The sequence below is a fragment of the Pectinophora gossypiella genome, chromosome 14 (genome assembly GCF_024362695.1).
Source record: "Pectinophora gossypiella chromosome 14, ilPecGoss1.1, whole genome shotgun sequence".
Taxonomy (NCBI): Eukaryota; Metazoa; Arthropoda; class Insecta; order Lepidoptera; family Gelechiidae; genus Pectinophora; species Pectinophora gossypiella.
Window position 1 is genome coordinate 13,402,210 of NC_065417.1, and position 26,030 is coordinate 13,428,239.

Here is a 26,030-nt window from a genome sequence, read left to right on the forward strand (position 1 = left end):
AGAAACCTCGGCACAGGGCCCTGTACGTTCTTTGAAAAAAAAAAACACGAAATATTGAGCCGCCAAAGGCCCCTGATATGGCATGTCGTTACCTCAGGCTAGTTAAGATAAGAAGACATAACAATGGCGGACATTCCAGGCCCCGTTTCCAAAAAAAATAAGTATAGATGGCGCTTTATAGCGTTGCCTTCGTTTGACTTTAAAATTTAATGGATAATAGACATAAGCTTTTTTTTATATTTGTCTTTGGGTATAAAAAGCAAGCAAGAGAAGTGTGTCAGGTTTGAAGCAAATGGAATTCTATAGTCTCTGCTTACCCCGGTGGGAAATAGGCGTGAGTTTATGTATATATGTATGTATGTCTTTGGATATAAAAAGACCCTTGTTATAGTCGTTATGTGTTTCATTCGACAGCGGATCCCTAAAAATCCCCGATACGCGTTAGGAATGGATTATTTAATACAATCAGATTAGCATCCAAAGGACAGGAAGGGAACAAGGCTAGTGGGTCAACGAGGTATTGCCATTGTTTTTGTGACAATTCAGATTACGCATTAAAAACATCGGTAAAGTATTCCGACACTGTATACGACTCTGATAGTTAGTCGCATTGGGTAAGTGAACACAACGACTCCCATGCAGAAGGGCGATGCATTTGTTTATTGTAAATAACTTGTTGCATAGAACAACAAAGAAGTCTAAGTACTTATTGTATAATTTTAGGAAACGATTTTTTTCGAATAAATTTAATCCGACCAAAAGAAAAGCGACATGCAGAATAGACCGCTAAATATTTATTAACGTTTTGTTTTTGAATTTTGTATTTCCTGTGAAAATTTGTTATGTTGAATGGAATTCTATAGTCTCTGCTTAGCCCGGTGAGGATAGACGTGAGTTCATATAGTATCACTGCATACCGATTTAATTTGTTCAACCAAATCTCAAAGTCTTTCAATGAATTTCTTTCACAGAAAATTCAGGTAAGTATACATTTTTCATCTGAATTGAAACGCGAGGTTTTGTTAACAAAAATCGCAGTCGAATGTGATTTATCAAAAAAACACGAACGGTTTTCAATATAACAGGAACCGTGGTAGCCCAGTTCTTAGAAAGCTCACTGTAAGGTCGCAAGTTCGAATCCAGCACGGGCTTAAACCTATGATTTTCAAATTCATGTTTGGATCATAAATGATTATAACGTGCTCAGCGGTGAAGGAAAACATCGTGAGAAAACCCACATCCCCGAGAAAACTCAATTTTGGGGGTATTTGACATAACCTGTAGTGGGCTGGTTTTTCCATCGCGGGTTGAAAGGTCAGACAGGCAGTCGCGTCTGTAAAAAACCGGACCTGTCAAATCTTCAGATTAGGTAAGGGGACCCCGTGAGAAACGGGGTAATGCTAGGGAGATGATAATGAGTTCGTACCTAAATAATCTTTTTATTTATCACACTTCATTCTAGGAAGCCGCAAAAGTCTGAAATCTGCATTAATGAATCACCAACTTTTTTAAAGCCAAAGTGGGTGGAGCCACGAAAAAGCGTGTTTTAATAGAATCCAGACAGATTGTGACAACGTGGAAATTAAGCGAGGATTAAATAAAGAATCCACGAACTGAGACGCAATACCGTGACCGTGAAAGTTTCAGCGCGCCAAAGTATAAGAATAACAGATGGTTAACTCTATGTTCTATGCGCCACGGTCCATAACAATACCAGTGACTCCCAAAGGCTCAATATATATTAAGTTTATAAGCATTATTCTTTGGCGGCTCAATAATAACCCCTGACACCAGGCTTGATGAGGTTGGTACTCCACCTCACAACCCACACGATAGAAGAAGAAGAAGCATTATCCCGTTTTTCACAGGGTCCGCTTACGTAACCTGAAGATTTGACAGGTCCGGTTTTTTACAGAAGCGACGGCCTGTCTGACCTTCCAACCCGCGAAGGGAAAACCACCCCAATACAGTTTGGGTCACCTCCGGAAATGCATTTTTCGGGAATGTGGGTTTCCTTACGATGTTTTCCTTCACCTGTGAGCATGTGTTATTCATTTATGATTCAAACTTGAATTCGAGAACAAGTCGACAATCATTGGTTTAGGCCTGTGCTAGATTCAAACCTGCGACCTCAAAGTAAGAAGCAAGCGTTCTACCAACTGGGCTACCACGGCACGAGCTTGATAAATAATTAATTAATAAAAAGTGTACTAACTGTTCTTACTTTACTGTACTCCAGCCTTGAAGATGTAATGTTAAAAAATCTAGTTTCGGCCGCATAGACATAGACTAGAAAATTTACTGCGCGATTTTCTACACCTCGTTATGTGTCTAGGGAAGTTTGTATTTGAACGGATAAATCCGTGTAAATTGATGTAAATGTATCCGTTACAGTGTTAACTCTAAACTTCTACCTTCAAACTGTTGTGGTATAGTGTGGGGGAGTAAATAAGGTTCATATTTCCGGTTGGTGAGTGACGGCACAGTTATTTATGGCTCTACAAGCTGCGGACCGCGAGCGGTGCTTTGGTAAAAATCGGGTTAAAAACCGTTTTTTTACAACTATATTATGTTATATGAACGGCATCGAAACTGCGTAGGTTGCTATTAGATAAGCTCGCGATTATATTTCAATTGGGGTAGTCAGAGGTGCATCCATCGCAAGGTGAACTAAGCACCCACACCTCGTCGAGCTTTCTGTTAGACCAACGTGATAGGTGGAGAGCCGTATTGCCGTATGTAATGCTCGAGACGGTGTCCGCGCGGTCCTCGTTTGAGAAGCAAGCTGGTGTACACAAGACCACAATGACGGTTTTCGACATTACATGCGTAATAGGCATACTTATAACCAGTGATGTAACAAGCGCTTTACTACCTAACATTTAGGCAGATAAGACCAGAGTACAAGGAAGAATAGTATTGAATTTGATTTGTGTTCTTGCAAATAAATTGATTTGATTTGAAACTAAAACCAGCCAATGTCCTTACTATTAAAAAGTTTTTACAACTGGAACGTTTACACTTTGGGAACAGCGGCGCAACACTGCTTATAACATATCGCGTTAACAGGAGCAGACACAATAGGTGAGGCTGAAGTTTCGCGAACTTGCCTCTTGTGTGAAAGTACCCCATAATCGATGGGAAGGTTTGTGGAATGTGTTACACATAAATTTATGTTGCTTGTGAATTACTTGAGGGGGCTTAAAAAGGCTACATCAAAGCATCATCATCACTAATTTAAGAGCTACGCTCTTGTCGGTGTAGCATTCTCCATGTTTTTTAGGGAGAAATAGAGCAGTGGGTTCCCTCTTGCCTTCCGCCCCGCAGTACTCTGTCTGACGCGAGTGAGATGGCGTCCAGAGTAATCTATTTCAAAGCCGTACTAGGACTCCTGTTCGCGCTGTGAATAGTACTAACAGTTACTGCTGCCCTGTCAGGTTCCAGGATACAGTCCCTGTGACTCGCCTCTTCCATCCTGCATTGCCGTACCGATGGCTCCCATCTCCGCCTCTGCAACCGTTGAGATCTTCACCCGTATCCCTAGGCAAGGGTTCTATGTTATACCCCGTAGGTCTGGGTCCCTATCCGAGCTCAGCCAACATCTCACTCCGACTTACTGAAGTAAGAGCTATTCATCTAAAAAGCATTTCATGTAAAAATCAAAATATTGCTATTTGACATTTGTTTACGTTGCGCACTCACTTTTGTATGCGAAATTGTCAAATTGCAATATTGCTTTTGACTTGATATCAACTCAGAATCATGGTCTGAATCACCCCTACAGTTTTCGTTACGACGTCACTAACACCCTTTAAATACTTCATTATTTACTTTATGTACGGTTACGAGCATCAATATGCATATGTTTTGGTACATTGTCAAATTGCACTGTAAGGTTACTAAATGTCTATGTTAGTGCGACAGAGTCCTAAAGTGGGTAATATTGCTCATGACTGTACCAACCTATAATAGAAACCAAACAAACCTACATTTCTTTCGCATGTAAAAATCAAGTGTAATGCCTAAAATCAATAAAACTCGGTGTGCGCTATATCAATGGAAGTTACGTGGTATTGCGGATAACATCCACGTGGTAGTTACGTTTGCACTACGTTTACGTTTACGTTGGTGCCACGTGTAAGACGACCGCCTTTACTGTGGCGGCACGTAATGTTACTTAACTTTACCGTATAATACATATTAATACTACGTATAGAAGGGACAGCCTCCGTCTAGTAGTTAGAGAGTCGGGCTCCAGATCTGATGGTCCGGGTTCGATTCCCGATGGAGACTTTGTCGAAATCACTATGTGGAACTGTTCTTTGGTAAATATATTGCAAGCTTGGATCATCTGATTGTCCGAAAAAGTATGATGATTCCGTGCTTTCAGCACGTTCAGCTGTTGGTCCCGGCTGTTAGCCGTTAAAACACGTCACAAACACACCAACCCGCAGTGGAGCAGCTTGGTGGAGTATGCTCCATACTCCGTCTGGTTGATTGAGACGAGCCGTCTGTGCAGCAGTTGGACTTTTATAGGCTGTTTATATGTATAGAAAGAACACTCCCCCCCCGATACGAGCCTGATTACCTCACCCCCCTTTGCGAGTCACTTTGGTCTATTCAAGACGTAAAGAGTAAAAGAAGCGCGTACATTATCCACTTCGATCGCACGCACGGGGTAAGGCGGTCAGTTATTACGATCTCGACACTCTCCTTCTAGACACTCTCTAATAGACTTTTCCTTGTATGGTAAAATGGGAAGTAGAGTTATGTTTGTGACACTCGAGTGTGTCTTGTCAGGTGGGTAAGCGATACGTTTCAACAGGGGGACGTCAGTGCGCACACTTATACTTAATTAGTCTGTTCTCACGTTAATTACGGTGAAAAACCACAGCAGATTCGGTCGCCGAATGTCCGTTTATATTACTCCAGAGTGAGGTGCGGCGTCGAAGTGAGCGATTTGGCGAGAATTTGTGAACGGAAAGAAATATACGTACATACATACATAAACTCACGCCTGTAATCCCTACTAGAATGGGCAGACCCACAAGTTATTAAAGACATATTGCAACCACTGTTGATACGATGTCGTAAGCTAGATATGATGAACCTTATGGTGATAAGGGATCAACCTATCGCCCATAACACTAGTCTATCATCTAAGAGGACACAATCCTTCTGTCGGATTTTACGACATACCCGGGAAGACAAGCAAGCAAATGTTCTATGTTTTCTATTTGCTCCCATAACAGCATAGAGGCAAAAAATATATATTATCAAAACTTTTAAATAATAACTCAGTTTGACCCGGGTCATCGCTTCCCATTTGTTAGGCTAAGTAGTGAATGCCTTATGCGGCAAATAATTATATAATACATAACATCCGCTATCACTTCACCTCCACCCCCAAACTTCTATAAACACAAATATTCCTATCACACTTAACGCTACTTAATTTTTAACTCATAGCTTCGAACAAGGCTTTGGAGTAACCAATAGAAATGGGCCCTTGCCTTATCTAATAAAGTTACGATTTCGCGTTGGAATTGGGAACATGGGTGGTTCAATTTACGTTGGTTTAGTATAAAATATGACTTTATAAAGAGAGTGGAGACGTCTTGTCTAACGCGAATCAGCGGTGCGGTGAGCTTTAAAATAGGGTGACCATAATGAAAAATAACAGTGTTTTAAGGGATTAATAGACCAGAAATAGCTATTTTGTCCGCGTGAGTTTTTGTAGATGGCCGGATAAAGAGGAAGCGTAAAACAAAAAACTTCTAAAAAAATATTTAGCATTTGCACATACATAGTGTAACGTGGTAGTAATTAAATATATATATTGTTTAAAGAGTATTATACTACTGAATTACAAACAAACTATTAGTTAATGAAAAGACAACAACATTAGAAACAAAGATTACATTACATTAGTAATGTAGTGTTTACACAAGTACATAAATACATCTTATTGTTATATACGTAGGTATAGTTAAATATCTAATATATTATAAAATATATTAGATCACATATATATTCTGTCGTCTCGGGCAATGCACTACGCGGTGGCCACACAAAAAAAGTAAAGGACTTGGTCTTGGAGAGGCGTGGAGTGAAGACGTAGTGTGTGGCAGCGAGCCGATATTTAAGATATTTATTATATACAGACGAATACACTACAAGTAACATGGGAGCAAAGATTGAAATGAGTAGGTACAAAGAAATTAAGATTAATAATGAGAAACAGTGATAAGAGATAGAAATGAAATAATGAATTAGTACGTATACAAAGAAAATAAGATTAATAATGAGAAACAGTGATAAGAGATAGAAATAAAATAATGAATTAGTACGTATACAAAGAAAATAAGATTACTAATGACGTAATAGTGATAAGAGTAAGAACTAAGTACATAAACTGACGCCCGTAATCCCTACTAGAACGGGCAGACCCACAAGTAATCAAAGACAACTTGCAACCACTGTTGATACGATGTCGTAAGCTGGATGTGATGAACCTTATGGTGATAAGGGATCAATCTGTCGCCCATAACATCAGTCTATCATCTTAGAGGACACAATCCCTCTGTCGGATTTTAAGACAATAAAATAAAATAAATAAAACAATAACAATAGATAAAGCAAAATAATGCATGTTAGGGCTGGGCTTATTATGTAACAATAGGCTAGTGCGTAAATCTGCGCGGTGTCAAAAAATTACAAATAGCAATATTGCTTTTTAGACGAATTGCTTCAATGTGGTTTTAAACCCCCTGATCTCCTGTCCAGTGATGTGCCGTGTTCCCTAAGTGGGAATATTCCCGTTGTAAAAACTCTTTAATAGTAAAGACACCCGCTGGTTTTCTTTTTCAAATTGTGCTTTCGTTTACTCTGGTCATGTCTAGGCTCTTCTTCTTCTATCGTATGGGTTGTGAGGTGGATTACCAACCCCATCAACCCTGGTCTCAGGGTTATTATCGAGCCGCCATAAGCCCCTGACATGACTCATGTAACGACTACGTACTTACATCAGTAAGTAGTAACCGGGACCAACGACTTAACGTGCCTTCCGAAGCACGGATCATCTTACTTTTGGACAATCAGGTGATCAGCCTGTAATGTCCTAACCAAACTAGGGATCACAAAGTGATTTTTGTGATTTGTCCCCACCGAGATTCGAACCCGGGACCTCCGGATCGCAAGCACAACGCTCAACCACCGGACCACGGAGGCCGTTGGTCTAGGTTAGGTTAGCTCTTTTTACACAAGTTATGTGCCTTTTTACTGCTGGGAACATTCTCAAAGCGGGAACGTTTCCAGAAACGCCACATTACTGCTCCTGTCACTTTTAAGACACGAAAAACACTATTACTTTGATATAAAATGTCTTGTTTCTACATTGTTTTAAGTTTACGCGGTTATTTTCATAATTAAAACACATAATAACGTGTTCTTACCGCGTTTAAAATGGGGATATGAGACTCCCGAAGTTGTTTCTAATGGTAGTCCCACCAATTTGCGGCAATACTACAATAAGTCATGTAAAAAAAAACCTGTTTAAGTATGACAATGTTTTACATACTTTCCCCTTGTTTCTTAGAAATGTTCTTCATAGAAACGAATATCCACAAAGCTGTATGAATAATGGGTGTACTAGTCTAACTTGTCGACAGGCTGCGCGTCAAACATAAAAATACGCCGGGTCGGCGCGCGGACGCATTATTGCGTGTAACGCGCTTTTTAGGTTGGTACAAGACATAAGATATAGGAGCGAGCCCTCAGCGTTCCCCATATGTCCGGCCGAGTAGTTAAATCTACAATAAGTCACGTTAAAATAATTAAAAATACATAAAAAAGAGTCGAAACCTATGCGAAGGGAGATAACTCTATCTAAGTCTTAGAGGTCTACATGTATTTCGCCTTTCAAGCTCCGTGTGTCCATCACACTGGCTGCTGAACTTCGTGGGGACTTCTGGCCAGAGGGACTGGTTTTCCACGCTTTAGGAAGGCGAAAACGTACAATAAATTCCCTAAATAGTTTAAGTGTAATGTCCACATTATATTATCAATAAACAAATGACTACTTTTGGATAAAGAATTCCATCTTTTAAAATAAAATTAATTTGAAATTAGAATTCTTAGCCAAACAAAAAATATTTTGATTTGAAATGGCCAGTACTGCAGAACGGCAACTTCATAGGTAAAGACATTTTAGCTCATTTTGTTTGGGTAGCTTACAGTCTTTTTTACAAAACAGATATTTATAAATACAAACAAGTGCCTACAAATAAAAAACTATTACAGACCTTAACGTACCTTTTTCAAAAGCAAATAAAGAGTATTTCTTTCCTTGAATTAAAAATCTCAGAATACTTGTATTTAAACAATATTATTTAATAAATAAACAATATTATTTAATAAATAAAATTGTTTTACAGTATAAGTATTCCAGTAATTAAACGTTATGTCGACGAAACGTCAGTTTGTTTTGTCTAAAGAATGTTTTTTGAAAGTTTTACACCACACCCCAATTATAACTAAACGTAACTTGTTTGTTGTACCGAGCCTATGAAAGGTTTCCAGTGCTGTGAGCATACGATTATATCGATATACTTAATTAAATATAACACACTAATTATTTACCTACTTATGTCCCCTAAATCACGTCGGTTTTCCATAGCAAGCATAGATTAAACAATAATGCATAGAAGGGACAGTCTCTAATACGAGTTTGATTTACGTAACCTTTAAATTTCTCATACTACAAACATGAGATCACGCCATGTGATGATTTTTTTGAATAAAGAATAAGAATAAAATTAATTTATTTTATTATTTAAGTAATTTAATTAAGTAAATAATTTTAATTTATAAGTGACAAATTGTATTTCTAAGAATATAATAAATTTATTGCCAGTAACAGTTTACATTTTTCTATATCATCATCATCATCACCAGCCCATTAACGTCCCCACTGCTGGGACACGGGCCTTCCCTATGGATGGATAGGGAGATCGGGCCTTAAACCACCACGCGGGCCCAGTGCGGATTGGTGGTTATTAACGACTGCTAATGCAGCCGGGACCAACGGCTTAACGTGCCTTCCGAAGCACGGAGGAGCTCGAGATGAAAACTTTTTTTTTGTGGTCACCCATCCTATGACCGGCCTCTGCGAAAGTTGCTTTACTTCAACAATCGCAGACCGAGCGCATTTACTGCTGCGCCACCGAGCTCCTCCATATAATAATAAATAACTCAATATAATAATAATAACCAGATACCCAAATACCAAATACCAGATATAAATAGGTTTTTTTTTAATTTTTTTTAGTGTTTTTCATGTTCATAGTCTTATTTTTCTTTTTGTTTCTTTTTTCATTCATTGTTTATTTTGTGTTATATTAGTTTTTATATTGTTCTTTTTTCTCGTCATACAGCGCATTGGTGTACACTGTAAAGACCCCTACCAGAATCCATTTTCTCGGCCTCCAACCAGTACTGATACCGCTGCTGCCCGGCATCAGGGGTGCGCTTTTGAAGTAGCGCCTACTCGCTACGTCACAAGATCGTCATAGAACCTAAGTAGCATTTTATAGGTTAGCCCGTCCCAGTGAGCTACCCACTCGTTCTGCTAATCCTGTCGCTGTTTGAATTTGTTTGTTTGTTTGCATGTGATAATAACGTTGATTAATTCTATGCCCAATCGAATGATAGCCGTTTTAAATGCCTGTGGAGGCAACACAAGTTACTGAATAAATAACCTGTGGCGAGCATGTAATGTTTTTTTTAAGAGAAACATTTATTTTCTTCGAAAATCCAGGCAAGTGTTACTATAGGAAAAAACATACAAAAGACAAGTTACACAAAACTGTTTTTTTTTTGTAACCCAGAAATCAAATTTGGAACAACAGGACATTAAAATTAATTTTGAATATGCCAGCTTTAAATCTATATTAAAACTTTTTTTAACCAAACAATATTTTTATGATATAGTTCTTTAAACATTACAACACAGGGCGGCTCGATTCATGTGTCCGGGATTGTATTTTCAAAAAGGCGCTTTCGTGGTTTTCTTTATAAAGCAATGGTATTAGCAAGTGCGGATTGAGCTTAAATGAAGCAGAATAGACGTTTAAGTACGTACGAGTAATTACAAACGATCATAGATTAAGCGTTGAACAGAAGGTATTGTCGGCAGTTACTTTCTACCCTGCAGCACGAAGTTATATTTATTATGATTGTCTTAATAGGAACAATGGTGAATTATCGAACCAAGCTATAAGATTTAGATGACCTTTAGTTCAATTTGAGATTAAAATATTATGTTACGCGTATTTTCAGATATAATAGTGAATTAAGCTTAGATCTTCATTTTGAGGAGTAAATCAGCAGAAATATTACACGGTATAATATTAATAATAACTCGAATGTAGTAAAAATAATGGCTGAACAATAATTACGAAGTAAAGGGTTTTTTAAACAAATATTACCTACATGGAACTTAAAAATAGCTGTTGAAGCGTGAATGTATGTATATACTATACAACACTGCCTACCCCTTTGGAAATACAGGCGTGAATTTTTTATGTTAATCAAAGGCAAATCGATTAACTACAAAAGATAAAAAAAACTTTAAAATGTTCAAATACATACTTGGATATGCGTTCGAAATTTTTAAAGAAAATTACTACAACCTCGATACAAAAAAAGAATTTCTGGATTAAAAAAGTATTTGGGTGAAAATTTTTCCAAAAAAATATTCAAAAAGAATAGAAACATGTAAAAAAGAAAAAATAAAACCCAAAAAGATAATTACAACTGATAGGCCCCGACGAGATTCGAACTCGTGATCTCCTGTTTACTAGACAGGCGCTTTAACCAACTAAGCCACGGCGCCTCTTGAGCAACTGGACGAAATTCAGTGCCACTATCTGCCAGACGCGCGTCACTAGATCTGATAATACGAAATGTATGCTAATTTTGTTTCGTTTATAGACGAGTGTTATTTACATTCTTGTTGTTGGAGATAGAGTAATTATAATGCAGACTTATTTCTAAGATAAATTACTTACACTTATTTCTTAGAAAAAAATATTGATAGATAATTATTTATCTACAGACGTCTAGGTGCTATATTTAACATGGACAATGATTAGTTAGTTGTTAGTAAATGTATTTTCAGTTAGGTACATATCGATGCCTCGCCTTAACAGGGTAGGCAGAAACAGGGTAGGTCTTTTACACCACATCTCTGTCTTATGACACTGTTTCTTACTCCTACCTACCTATTTATTTTTATTTAAGTATTTATTGACTTTCACTTTTACAATAAAGACCAGACGAAGAAGAAGAATTCAATTACAAGTATCTTTTTGAATCTATGTGTAATTAGATTTAAGTTTTTATTTATTTATTATATTTACTTAAATTAAATAATAGAGTCATATTTTATATTTATTTTTCGAATAAATAATTTTAAAATTAGAAGTGTTTATATCAAAACGCCGTATCGAAATTCGGATAAGTAGGTACTAACGTACACACGGTCACGACACAATGTCATCCATAATTATGGGCGCATTGAACTTGCATTTGCATACTGAATGCGTCATATATGTTACTTGTAATTGTAGTACTGTGCTCGTATAGTTTGTACACTCCATCACTATAGTAAACTGATGAATGAATACTGATTGTAGCGGACATGCCTCGCGTTGTCCTGATTGGGTAGCGTTAGCAGGAAAACTATTCATCATTAGCCCATTAAAGTCCCCACTGCTGGGGCACGGGTCTTCCCAGTGCGGACTGATGGTTATTAACGACTGCTAATGCAGCCGGGACCAACGGCTTAACGTGCTTTCCGAAGTACGGAGGAGCTCGAGATGAAAACTTTTTTTTGTGGTCACCCATCCTATGACCGGCCTTTGCGAAAGTTGCTTAACTTCAACAATCGCAGACCGAGCATGTTTACCGCTGCGCCACCGAGCTCCTCAGGCAGGAAAACTATTCATCACTAATTTAAGAGCCACGCTCTTGTCGGTGTAGCATTTTCCATGCTACTTTTTTTGGGAAAAATAGGGCAGTGATTTCCCTCTTGCCTTCCGCCCCGGAGAACTCTGTCTGGCGCGAGTGGGATGGCCAGAGCAGTCTATTTTAAAGTCGTACTAGGGCAACTATTAAGATACTTTTATTTTATTTTCTTTCATCGCGGTAAGCGGATACTATAGAGTTCCATTTGCTTCGATACTGACGTACTTCTCTTGCTTCCTCCACATTCATAAATCGTTTTATACACGAACGCCGATTATTTGACATACATAAAAGTCTCGCCTGTGAATTATTATGCTGATTATTTGTGGCTCTACCCATATTTTTTTTATTATTTTTAGTTCCATATTTAAGCGATGGCAAATCCTACTTAATATTAATTCATGACCTGAATCATCCATCACCATCAGTAATTGGTAACAGCCTCCGTATTCCAGTGGTTGAGCGTTCTGCTCACGATCCGGAGGTCCCGGGTTAGAATCCCGGGTGGAGACAAATCACCTTGTGTTTTCTAGTTAGGAAATTCCGGGCTGATCACCTGATTGTCCAGAAGTAAGATGATCTGTGCTTCGCAAGGCACGTTAAGCCATTGGTCCCGGTTACTACTTACTAATGTAAATACTTAGTCGTTACTTGAGTCACGTCATGGGCCTTTGGCGGCTCAATAATAATCCTGACACCAGGGTTGATGAGATTGGTCATCCACCTCACAACCCAAACGATAGAAGAAGAATTATTCGGAACGGTTTCACTAACATTTCTCACCTGTATAATATCACATATTCTAATATTTTCTTCCGTTTCCTAACAAGTGACGGAAAACCTATCAATATCCTCAAAAATATCCTGCAACCACTACCGAAACGCGTCTCGCATACGATCGCGCATGCGTGGGAAATGCGCGCGCGGCTAATTGTACGCTGCACGTCGTTACCATGCGTCAACGCATCAGGTGTGGCTGTGTAACCACTGATGTGCCTTTCCGGGGAACGTTCTCACTTTGGGGACGTTCCCGGCAATAAAAACGCGCAAAACGTGTGTAAAAAGAGCTTTATTACGTCACTTTTAGGGCTAAGGCAGTCAAAACAAGAGTACAGGAAAGAACAATTTGAAAAAGAAAAGCAACCAGTGTCCTTAATATAATTAAAAAAGTTATTACAACGGGAACTTTCCCGGGAACGACACATCACTGGTCACAGGTTGAAATCACCTGATTATCCGACAAGTAATACGATCGACGATCCGTGCTTCGGAAGGCACGTCAAGCAGTCGGTCTCGGCCACTATTCGCATCATCATCATCAATTTAAGAGCCACGCTCTTGTCGGTGTAGCATTTTCCGAATACTCTCCATGCTACTTTTTAGGGAAAAATAGGGCAGTGGTTTCCCTCTTGCCTTCCGCCCCGCAGTACTCTGTCTGACGCGAGTGGGATGGCGCCCAGAGTAGTCTATTACAAAGCCATACTAGGACACCTGTCCTCTGCCTCTGAATAGTACTGACAGTTACTATTCGCATACTTACTCAAAAATAGAAAACTTCAGGGGATGATTCTGAGTTGATATAAAGTGTAACTTTCCGTCGCAAAAGTATGGGACCGAAAATAATAAAAAAAGTCAAAGATTTCCATGAATTATCTGACATACAAATACCACTTGATATTAACTCAGAATCATACATACATAAACAGCCTATATACGTCCCACTGCCGGGCACAGGCCTCCCCTCAATCAACCTGAGGACTCAGAATCATGTTCTGAATTATACCCCTCAGTATTCGCTACGATGTCACTAACACCTTGTATAGTAGTTACATTAGTGATGTCCGGTGCCTTTAGCGGCTCAACAGTAACCCTGGGAAGCGATAACCCAGTGTACCACCTGATGGGTCCATGAGATTGAACATCGATCTCACACGACAGATAGACAAGCCACACGATAAAAGAAGATTAGCAAAATCAACTCACGCGAAGTCTAAATTTGTCTCTTTTAAGCAGAGCGATTCAAAATGTCTCTTCTTGTAGAGTTGTAAAGTGTATTCTTCTGCCTATCTTCCTCTGCCAGCTCTACCACCAAGCTTGGCTTTATGTACCGCTTTCGTAATCCTATTATCCTTCATCCGCTCTACGTGTCCAAACCAACTTAACATTCCCTTCTCAATCTTAGTCACTATATCGTCTCTTACCCCACATCTCTCTCTTATCACACTGTTTCTCACTCTGTCACATAAATAAAAAATAAATAAAAACATATCATACATATAAAAAAAATAAATTAATAAAAAATAAATAAAAAAAATAATTAATTAATTATTTAATTATAAATTTTATATAATAGTTTTGTTATTGTATACATCTATTTGTTGTTTTTTATCATTTAACTTCTATTGTGCGTGCGGGACTCAAACTCAATCTTCTACAACGTTGCTTACTGTCAAGACTCAACGCTTTTTTTTGTAACTAATTATTCTAATTCTATTTGTGAGAACCTTTAATTGGTTCTAATGTTGTTATTCCAGTCTTTAACTTGTTTTTGATAACTGTTGGTTCTCCTAGAATTAAAAAATAAAAATAAATAAATAAATAAAATATGTATATTAATTGTGAACTAATATTGTCATATACCCGTTTTTATGGCTTTTTCAGTAAAATAAAGATACTTATAAGGCCTTACCTATGTCCCACTGCTGGGCAAAGTCCTCCCCCGCCTCTAACCATCTCTATCATCATTCCAACTTAATTATTCAATGTTAATAAAGATCATGAAAGCTGCAACTATTATATATGGGTTATAACTATATATACAGGGTGTTAGTGACATCGTAACGAATACTCAGAGGGATGATTCAGACCATGATTCTGAGTTAATATCAAGTGGAATTTTCCGTCGCAAAATTCATGTTACTTTTTTAGTTTTTTTAAATTATTTTAAATTCTATACTTTTGCGATGGAAAATTCCACTTGATATTAACTCAGAATAATCAGCTGAATCATCCCTCTCAGTATTCGTTACGATGTCACTTACACCCCATACAAGTACATACAGTAGCCATACAAGTAGGTATGGGTGTTAGTGACACTGTAATGAATACTGAAGGGGATGATTCAGACCATGATTCTGAGTCGATATCAAGTGGAATTTCCTGTCGGAGAAGTCATGAAAATTTTAGAGCTTATTTAAATTATTTTCCGTTCCATACTTTTGCGACGGAAAATTCCACTTGATATCAACTCAGAATTATGGCCTGAATCATCCCTCAAAGTTTTCGTTACGATGTCACTAACACCCTGTATATGGGTTTCCATTCAATGGTATCGTAGTATGTGTAATAAAAGTATATTTTTAATCAACTCGGCTCAAAAAAGCCATAGTTATTTTTATTAAGAACTCAAATGTGCAGTTGAACTTTACGGGCATACGACCCCCTCCCCCCCCTCAACCCTCTCCCCTTTAGACTATATATTTTTTAACGACTCTATAAGAAATAGACTTGTCGGTAAGTCTTTATGAAAAGAAATCATAAGATACTTGATTACCGTCGAGTTAAAGGCGCATTAACACTTTTATGTCACTCCAAGTAATTAAAAAGTGTTTTTTTCTGCACTGGAGTGGGAGCGAATATAAATAAAGAAAGCGCGCAGCTGGTATCTGGTACTGAGCATATCGGCGGCGGTACATTTGTCCGGCCAAGTAGTTAATGCTATTTGTTAATCCCAGATGATGATAACGATATGTTATGCATTATGTCCTAAAACTCTCAAATCCGAATTCCTGTTTGGATCATAAATGATTATCATGTGCTCAGCGGTGAAGGAAAACATCGTGAGGAGAAATGCATTTTCAGAGGTGTTCGGTCTAATGCTACCGAACACGTGATCAAATAGCTAGCGCATTAGATTTATAATGCGCTGATTTAATTATATTAATTTTTAATCGCCAGTGCATTACGCGGGGCTGTCGAGACCGGGTGCACTCCGAACATTTTAACATTTTACTAACATTTTTTATGAACTTTAACATTTGTTACTGTAAACATTAGTGGAATTCAGATTATAATTATCTCCTACAAATCACAAACTCTTTCTCTTAAACAACACCGTTCCGTACCGAATCAACATGGTCCTTCGAGCCTAGGACCTCGCGCGTCGTTATTTGGACTAAGTTTCGGCAAGTGAGGTGCTTGAACTAGTGAAACATTTGTGTGTGACGGATTACGGTGACAAAGGATTGCAGTGGTTAGCGGATGAGCTTCAACTGCTGTAACGACTTCTAAGAGAGTAACACCTAAAGTTGGAACATTCTGAGTAAGACCTAACCAATTTCTTCTATATAATCTATCAAAATGCCTCTCCTGGAGGAACAATATATCTTAATAGAGGAGTTTGATCGGCTGTACGCGAACTATAAAAAGGATGGACAACAAAGAAAGAACGATCGAGACTATTTTAACAAAAAGTGGGCTCGATTAAATGAATTATGGAAGCAAATACAATTTAATCACGATCAGATTTTAATGGAAGTAAGTCCGGTAGATCCCTATTTTGTCGAAAAATGCTATGAAAAGGTAGCTGAAACAAACAAACGATTTCGTGAAGCAATTACAATAGCTTACCAGAAGGTGGGAACTTCAACACATTTAGAGGGAGAAGAGAAAATTGAAGTACAACGAGAGACGGGAATTGATCCAAGCGCAGAGGCAGGTACAAGTGCGGCACAAGGACTACAACTGCATCAGGTAGGAATTCCGCGCAAGGAAAACGTCGGAGAAAAGCCGCAAAGAGGAAATCTGAGTAGACTCGATGAGAGTATTCGTAAACAGGAAGCCAATTTTCGGGCTTTCACGAGAACCGTGTCGAACATTATCGTAGAAAACATTGTGGAGAAATGGGAGTTTGAGGATGCCCTAAAAACATTAGAAACAAGATGGGTAGCCATTGATAACTTGCATTTGGAAATTGACAGTGAGTTGAATGGCAACAATCTACAATATGAAGCAACATTCTCCAAATACGAGAACCAGTTCCATACATTGAAAAAAGAGATAAACAAAAAGATGTGGTCAGTATCTTATAGAGAAAAAACAACACCAAAATTAGAAATCCCGATTTTTAGCGGCAATTATAATAACTGGATGTCCTTCAAAGATTTATTTACCGATGCTATCCATAATAACCCAACTATGCCTGAGTCGCAAAAAATGCAGATTCTAAAAACAAAGGTTAAGGGAGAAGCTGAAAGATTAATCCAACATTTGTACATTAGCTCAGAGAACTATGCAACGTGTTGGGAGATTCTCAATCACCGTTATGATAACAAGAAGGCTATTTTAACGTCACATTTAAACGTTCTATTTGGGGTACCAGCCATTCAATACAATTCGTTAGCACAAATCAAAAGAATGCACGATAGCACAGTTGAGACACTAAACGCTATTAAGAATTTAGGAATAGATACTGCTAGCTGGGATCCAATATTGGTTCACTTACTAACACAGAAGATGGATTCGGAGACTCATAGTGAATACCTTGACTCGCTAAAAAACAGACGTGAAGTGCCCATATTAAAAGATCTTTTAGACTTCTTAGAAAATAGATTTACTAATTTGGAAACGGCATCACGGCGGAAACAGGAGACGGTACCACAAAAGCCTCCACAAAACCAAACTCAACATCCCGTTAACGTTAAAAAATTTGCTCCTCATAATAACATATATAAGAACAACGGAAATGGGTATATTGCGAAGTCATACAACGTGACTAGTTTTAAGTGTCCATTGTGCAAAAACGGACATGGAATATATAACTGCAAAACATTTTTACAAATGCCTAACGAAAAAAGGCTAAGTACGATAAATAAACTCGGACTTTGCACAAATTGCCTTTTTACGCACTTTGGCAAACCGTGTCATTCTACTCACACATGCCACAAATGCACAAAACAGCATAATACGTTGCTACATGATGCATTGAATAACTCAGCTGCAAGGCCAATGAACTCCGGGCAACCAACTAGCAACACAGAGCATGCGGCCACTACGTCACACGTGTCTCAAGAAAACTATTCGGAAATTTTACTAGCAACCGCTCAATTAAGAGTTCAAGGCGCGGATGGAACATATCATACCATGCGAGCCTTAATTGACCAAGGCTCGCAACTATCAATTATAACAGAAGCAGCGGCTCAAACACTAGGCATAAAGAGGGAAAAATGTAAAGGTGTTATCTTCGGAGTAGGTCAACGGGAAAGCAGTTGCAAGGGGAAATTAGATATAACATGTGCTTCAAGGTACAATGACTACACCTTTCCCGCAGAAGTAGTGATAATGACACACCTTATTAAGAGCTTGCCAAATAAAACGTTTCAGAAACCAGCATGGTCTAACATCCAAAACATTAACTTGGCTGATCCTGAATTTTATATCAGCCGTCCCGTCGATTTGTTACTCGGTGCGGACATATACTCGAATATCATAATGAGCGGCATTATAAAGGGTGATGACGCAAAACAGCCCATAGCCCAACAAACAAAGCTTGGTTGGCTTCTGTGCGGAAGTGCCCAAACTTTTTACTGTAATGTCGTGATAAATAATATAGAGGATATTAAAAATTTCTGGGAAATCGAAGATGTAGTAGAGGAAGGGGAAATGTCAAAGGAAGAGATTGAATGCGTGAAATATTTTCACGAAACCACAACACGAAATGAGGAAGGTCGTTATGAAGTTAGGCTTCCAATGAAGCCTAACTACGAAAAACATTTGGGAAAATCTAAAGAAAAAGCTCTGGCCCAATTTAAAAATTTGGAACATAAATTGCAGAGACAAGAAAAACTAGCATCAGCCTATAGGTCATTTATGAATGAATATCAACAACTGAGTCACATGGAGGTAGTCGCCAGTAACTCGACACCAGAGTGTTATTTACCGCACCACGGTGTCGAGCGCGCTGACTCATTGACTACTAAATATAGAGTTGTCTTTAATGCATCTTCAAAAACATCAAGCGGCTACTCTTTAAATGATCTTATGTATACAGGCCCCAACTTACAGCAAGACATGCAGTGTCTATTGTTGAAATGGAGACAGTACAAGTATGCTGTAACGGCAGATATAGAAAAGATGTATCGCCAGATATTGGTAAATAAATCAGACACTCCACTTCAGAAAATCATCTGGCGAGAGTCACCTGAACATCCTATACAAACATTCGAGTTGCGGACTATTACTTACGGTACAAAGGCAGCGCCCTTTTTGGCAATGATGACGCTTAGAAAATTGGCTGTCGATGAACGTGACTCTTTCCCCAACGCAGCGAAAATCATTGAAGAATCCTTTTACATGGATGACCTATTAAGTGGAGCTAATGAAATTGGACAGGGAAGAGAACTTATAAGCGAGCTAACCTCATTAATGAAATCTGGGGGATTCAACCTAAGAAAATGGACATCTAACAATCCCGAATTACTACAAAACATTGCAAAGGAGGCAAACGTCGAAAACATGATCTTTGACTTCAAAACAGAAAACACTTCGAAAACGCTAGGGTTGCGCTGGAACCCTGTGGAGGACACTTTCTCTTTTAAGTGTCAAATTACTAACCCAGCAAAACTAACTAAAAGAAGCTTACTGTCCGAAATGTCGAAGATTTATGACCCATTAGGATGGTTAGCTCCAGTAGTAATCAAACTTAAAATCCTATTTCAAAAGGTATGGCAAACAAATAAACAATGGGATGAAGAAGTCCCCGATGACATCAAAGGCGAATGGTCTAAATTACTAGCTGACCTACCCAATATAAATGAGTACCAAGTTCCGAGATGGATAAGGAGCGAAGAGCATGACGTCATTGAGTTGATTGGATTTTGTGACGCATCCATCGAAGCATACGGCTGTGTAGTATATGCCAAAATAAAACATAAACCAAGAGTGGTACTAGTCGCCGCCAAAACTAAACTTGTTCCACTCAACAAAAAGATTACTTTACCAAGACTAGAGCTATGTGGCGCTCAGTTGCTTTCAAGATTGATTTTGAAAATCAAACAGGCACTTAGTCCATACGAGACAAAAACATACGGCTGGACTGATTCCAAGGTGGTCCTCGGGTGGCTGCAAGGAGAGCCAGGAAGATGGAAACCCTTTGTTGCTAATAGGGTACAACAAATAACAGAAATAATGCCGGAACAACAGTGGCGTTATGTCAAGACGGATGAGAATCCTGCGGATGTTATAACCCGGGGATTATATCCATCTCAGCTACTGAAACATGATCTGTGGAAAACTGGCCCAGAATGGTTGGTTACAGATGAATCAGAAAAAACACTAAGAGAGATATTTACGACAAATGATGAGAAAAAGCATAAAACTTCAAAAGTGAATACTGCCACGTTGGCAACAAGCGAAAATATCCTTGACGATTTATTACTACGGCATAGTTCATTGTCAAAAATTACACGCATTCTTGCATGGATACGGCGAGCGTTGACACCTAAACGCGGTCAATTACGGAGACAGCTCACATTACAAGAATTGCGCAATGCAAAACACATCATTATAAAATATGTGCAAACCAGCGCTTTCGACACGGAAGTAAAACATTTACGCAAACATGGAAAGGTGAATAACAACAGTAAATTAATCAGTCTATTCCCATACATCGATAAGGAAAACATTTTACGTGTAGGCGGACGTCTGGAACAAGCGAAAATCAACATAGAGATGAAACATCCGAAGATAATTCCTGGAGGGTCTCGCCTCGCATCCTTACTTGTGGATCAAGCCCATAAACTAACATTCCATGGAGGTCCTCGACTCACTCAAGCAACATTAAGACAGGAGTACTGGATCACCGGTGGCAACAACTTTGTGAAAAAGGAGTTGAGAAAATGTGTGACATGCCGCAAGCATGAAGGAAAAAAGGAACACCAACTGATGGGAGACCTACCCGCAGCCCGGAGCAATCCCGCAAGCCCGTTCTACCATACTGGAGTAGATTATACAGGTTTTGTCGATATAAAGGCAAATAAAGGGAAAGGCGCGAGAACACTAAAGGGTTATATAGCTATCTTCGTGTGTATGGTAACTAAAGCTGTACACTTGGAACTAGTCTCCGATCTCACTAGCTCAGCATTTATAGCTGCCTTACGAAGGATGTCAGCTAGACGAGGAGCACCCCACCACCTATACAGCGACAATGGTACTAATTTTGTTGGTGCTAATAACATCTTACAAAACGAATGGAAACGGCTACAAGAAGTTTTTAATGAGAGTTTTCTAACTGAGGTCACAGAAATGAACATTGAATGGCATTTTAACGCGCCTGCGTGGCCTAGTGCAGGAGGACTGTGGGAGCGAGCAGTGCGGAGCCTTAAACATCATTTGAAACGGGTAGTGGGAGAACAGAAGCTCACTTTTGAAGAGTTTTCCACTATATTGGCCCAACTGGAAGCATGTCTTAACTCACGACCTCTGTGCGCTTTAACTGAAGATATCGATGATTTAAACTTCCTTACCCCTGCACATTTCTTAACAGGAAGGGCAGGAGTTACCATGATAGAAACAGATGAAGATGCCCGTACCCGCTGGTATTTAACACAAAGAATATTTCGAGATATCTGGAGGAGATGGAAGACCGAATATTTGAGTCAACTAACAGCTCGCAGAAAGTGGCAGCAACCACATTATAACATTAAAATAGGAGACTTAGTTGTTATACATGACGACAATCTACCTTCGGGAAAGTGGGCACTGGGAAGAGTTCTGGGGGTCCATCCCGGCAGTGACGGCTACGTCAGGGTCGTCACCCTAAAAACAAAAAACGGCATCATAAAAAGACCGGTAATAAAGTTGTCTGTGTTGCCACTGGATAAACAATGCATAGAACAAAAGGAAACAGAGAGAAGGGATGAAACTAAGCACAAAGAAAAGAGACAGCAAACAAACATAAGAACGGGTGTCACAACGATACTTATGACGTTTCTTTACTTCATGACTCTAACATCGACGGTGTTCGGTTTCAATGCGACGAGTTTGAAAACAAATCAGGGATTATATTTTGATAAACTGTCTAATGTGCAATTGGCTAGAGATGAGTGGAAGATCGTCGCCTATTTCGATCTAAACCCTTATTGGGAAGGAATTACGGCATATGAAAAATATTACCAACATTTGGAAAAGGTATGTTTTTCAATTAATCAGCTGTCGCACTGTGATATCATTATGTTACAGTTACGTCACGCATATGCGGAGTTGCAACATATAAATAAAGTCTTGTTGAACCAACACGTAAGCACTAATCATAGAAGGAGGCGTGGCCTTATCAACGGTGTCGGGAACATAGCCAACGCCCTATTCGGAGTATTAGATGACAGTTTCGCGGAACAGTACAAAAGAGATATCGAATTGGTACGAAAAAACCAAAAGCAATTGGCTTTGTTATGGAAAAATCAAACTTCCGTGGTAGAAGCCGAATATAACCTTCTGAAGCGAACAGAAGAAACCGTAGAAAAACAACACAAAATTATCAACAAAAATTTGATGGAGCTGGATCAATCCACACGTATTTTGGCGAAAAAAGTAAGCGAAGCGGAGATTATGACGGAATTTTCATTATCAGCACTAGCCGCAAATAACTTACTAATACATCTAAGAAACATCCAAGACACTCTTCTCGATACGATCACTAGTGTCTACAATGGAAAGCTCAATGCTCACCTGATTGACCCCAATCAACTACAAAGGGAACTTAGTGTGATTTCGCGACACTTAACAAACGAACTCACTCTTCCGATTGATAACATCCAAAGTAATATGCATAATATATACCAACTATTAAGGGTGAAGACCAAACTAAGCAAACAGTATGCAATCTTTGAAATTAAGATTCCCTTGATCAGCCGAGATATCTACGAGCTCTACAACGTCATTTCTGTACCGCATCAAATGGGAAGGAATATGATAAACATTATGCCTATAAAAAGTCACGTGGCTATCAACCTCCAGAAAGACCTTTACCTACCAGTAAGTCGGACGGACTTAAACAACTGTATAATACGCGACTCATCGACGTATTTATGCCAGTTAAAAACTCCCATATACCGATTGAAGACTGACCAAGACCTCTGTATTAAAGACGTTGAAAACCCAGCGCAATGTAAAACACTTATCTCCGGATGCCAGACCCTATGGATCAGTCTAGCAACAGTTAACCAATACTTACACTTCTGTTGTGATCGATGTCAACTAAGAAATATATGCAAGGATCAAATTACTGCTCATGAATTAGTCAGAGCAAACATAATTATGCTGAAACCAGATTGTGTAGTGAAAAACGAAAACTTCACTATTTTCACTCATAAACAACAAGCCACCGAGATGATAGTGGAAAATAAAGTGGAGATCCCGGAGATGGCACCAATCAATTACGTCATTAACTTAACAGTATCGAAATACAATACTGAAAACATGACAAACAACGAGAACGAGCGACTGCTGGAAGAAGTTGGAAAAAACATTAAGATAATGAAGCAAAGCAATGCATTAGCTGAAGACGTATCCATTCACGATATTCATCATTACATCGGAATATACCTCCTATGGGGGTTAGTCTTCGCTATAGCGGTGGGGTTCGTGTATCGGCGAGTTCGTGGCCGGAGGCAGGAAGGCCCGGCCGCGACACCAGTGGCGGCGACGGCGGAGCCCAGCTCCGGGCCCCAGCCGCCCGCCCGCACATCCGATCCAGAACACAGTAGTGCGCGAGTGCAAGTGAATGAGCGTGAAAGTGAAAAAAGTGAAATCGCGTATTACAAGGACAGGGGCACTACCCCAGTATTAAAGAAAATCTCCTTCAGCGGCCCTCAATAAATTGTTGCCTTAATTCTCATGAACATTTAATGGACAATTAGTGCACAAAATTAAACATAGTATTAAGTGAATTGTAACTTTTTAAGTACTTAACACGACTAACCTTAGAATTAAAATAATCATTTTTTCCTTATAGTTACTTATTGTCATAAGGTGTTCACTTCGCCTTCCCCAAGATGTTCGGTCTAATGCTACCGAACACGTGATCAAATAGCTAGCGCATTAGATTTATAATGCGCTGATTTAATTATATTAATTTTTAATCGCCAGTGCATTACGCGGGGCTGTCGAGACCGGGTGCACTCCGAACATTTTAACATTTTACTAACATTTTTTATGAACTTTAACATTTGTTACTGTAAACATTAGTGGAATTCAGATTATAATTATCTCCTACAAATCACAAACTCTTTCTCTTAAACAACACCGTTCCGTACCGAATCAACAAGAGGTGTGTCACGTAACCTACGTTGGGCTGGTTTTCCTTCGCGTGTTGGAAGATCAGACAGGCAGTCGCTTCTGTAAAAAACCGGTTCTGTCAAATCTTTACTTTAGGTATGCGGACCCTGTGAAAAAACGGGATAATGCTTGGGATATGAGTCGTCATCAGCCTATTAACGTCCCCACTGCTGGGGCACGGGCCTTCCCTATGGATGAATAGGGAGATCGGGCCTTAAACCATCACGCGGGCCCAGTGCGGATAGATGGTTATTAACGACTGCTAATGCAGCCGGGACCAACGGCTTAACGTGCCTTCCGAAGCACGGAGGAGCTCGAGATGAAAACTTTTTCTTTTTTGTGGTCACCCATCCTATGACCGGCCTTTGCGAAAGTTGCTTTACTTCAACAATTGCAGACCGAGCGCGTTAACCGCTGCGCCACCGAGCTCCTCGGGAGATGAGTAAAAGGTGCTAAAATATTCATGTTCTCAAAAACCTCGCAGACGACGTCCTGAGGCGAGGTTCGCGCCCAACTGCGCACCCTCAGGCTTGTTGTCTTAAATTTTATACCGGGTGAGATCCCTCAATGCTCCCCATTTGTCCGGCCAAGTAATTAATGCCATCTGCGGCAAATCTACAATAAGTCACATAAAAAAAAAGACAAAAAGCTCGCTCCCTATTACATTGGACTTAAATATAGCTGGCGAGGAGTGTGTGTGTATACTATAGAACTCTTCCTACCCCTTGGGGGAGGAACACAAATTCACATTTTTTTTAATGTAGGTATTGGTTCAATCTTCTATCGTGTGGATTGTGAGGTGGATTACCATCCCCATCAACCCTGGTGTCAGGGTTACTACTGAGCCGCCATAGACAGTTGTTAATGCCATCTGCGGCAAATCTGCAATAAGTCACGTCAAAAAAAGATGTCCTTAAAATCATAAAAATATAGGATACCGCGTGATATCAATTATCTGTGATCCTAACATGAATTCAAACACATGGAGTTGGATCCAGTGGTTTAAAACCCGAACCGGGATTCGAATTTCAAATTGAATTGAATTATGATTAAATTATTCCGAAACCGCGCAAGTGCTCGCGACACGCGCACACGCGTATGTAACTAGTTATCGCCAAATGAGTGCGATAGTTAGCAGATGTGTTAATTGACATAATCGCTTAATGCCAACTGGTTGCTATGTGGCACATTACAGCACGTTATACTTCCTGGGGGACCGATTGGGGATAAAAAAAAGGGCTTAATTAGGTTTACTAGGTACGTTAACTATGCTTCTATCAGGGGGTTAAAATGGCCACATAGACGCAATTCTTCTAAAAAAAAAGCAATATTGCTATTTGACAGTTGTTTGGAACTTATTACAACTTATTAACAACTTATGAACTTATTACTTATTACATGGAACTTATTACATGGAAGTATTTTTTTAAAAGATCGTATAGTGCCGTGAGCAGTTTTTCTGGCAGCTTCTTTTCCTCGGCTATACATGTTGTGAGAGCAATAGTTTTAGGCGGATGAGACGTTCGTTATGTAAAAAATGACTATTCAAAGTGTAACTATGTTACCTATTGAATAAAGATATCTTTGTATTTGAATTAAATACACAAAATAGAACATACTTAGCATGCATTCATCTTTGCCTACAGTGTCGTATGTGTGTCGTGTCGCCTCTT

The 26,030-nt window shown here is 39.2% G+C and overlaps 1 protein-coding gene and 1 non-coding gene across 2 annotated transcripts in view; both read right to left on the reverse strand.

Moving 5' to 3' along the window:
• The window catches only part of LOC126372756 (tRNA dimethylallyltransferase), a 323,848-nt gene that overhangs the window by 111,302 nt on the left and 186,516 nt on the right, over positions 1 to 26,030 (reverse strand). The gene's annotated exons all lie outside the window — the stretch shown is intronic.
• Trnat-agu (transfer RNA threonine (anticodon AGU)) lies at positions 10,821 to 10,894 on the reverse strand. The gene has a single exon. It is a non-coding gene; the product is annotated as a tRNA-Thr (tRNA).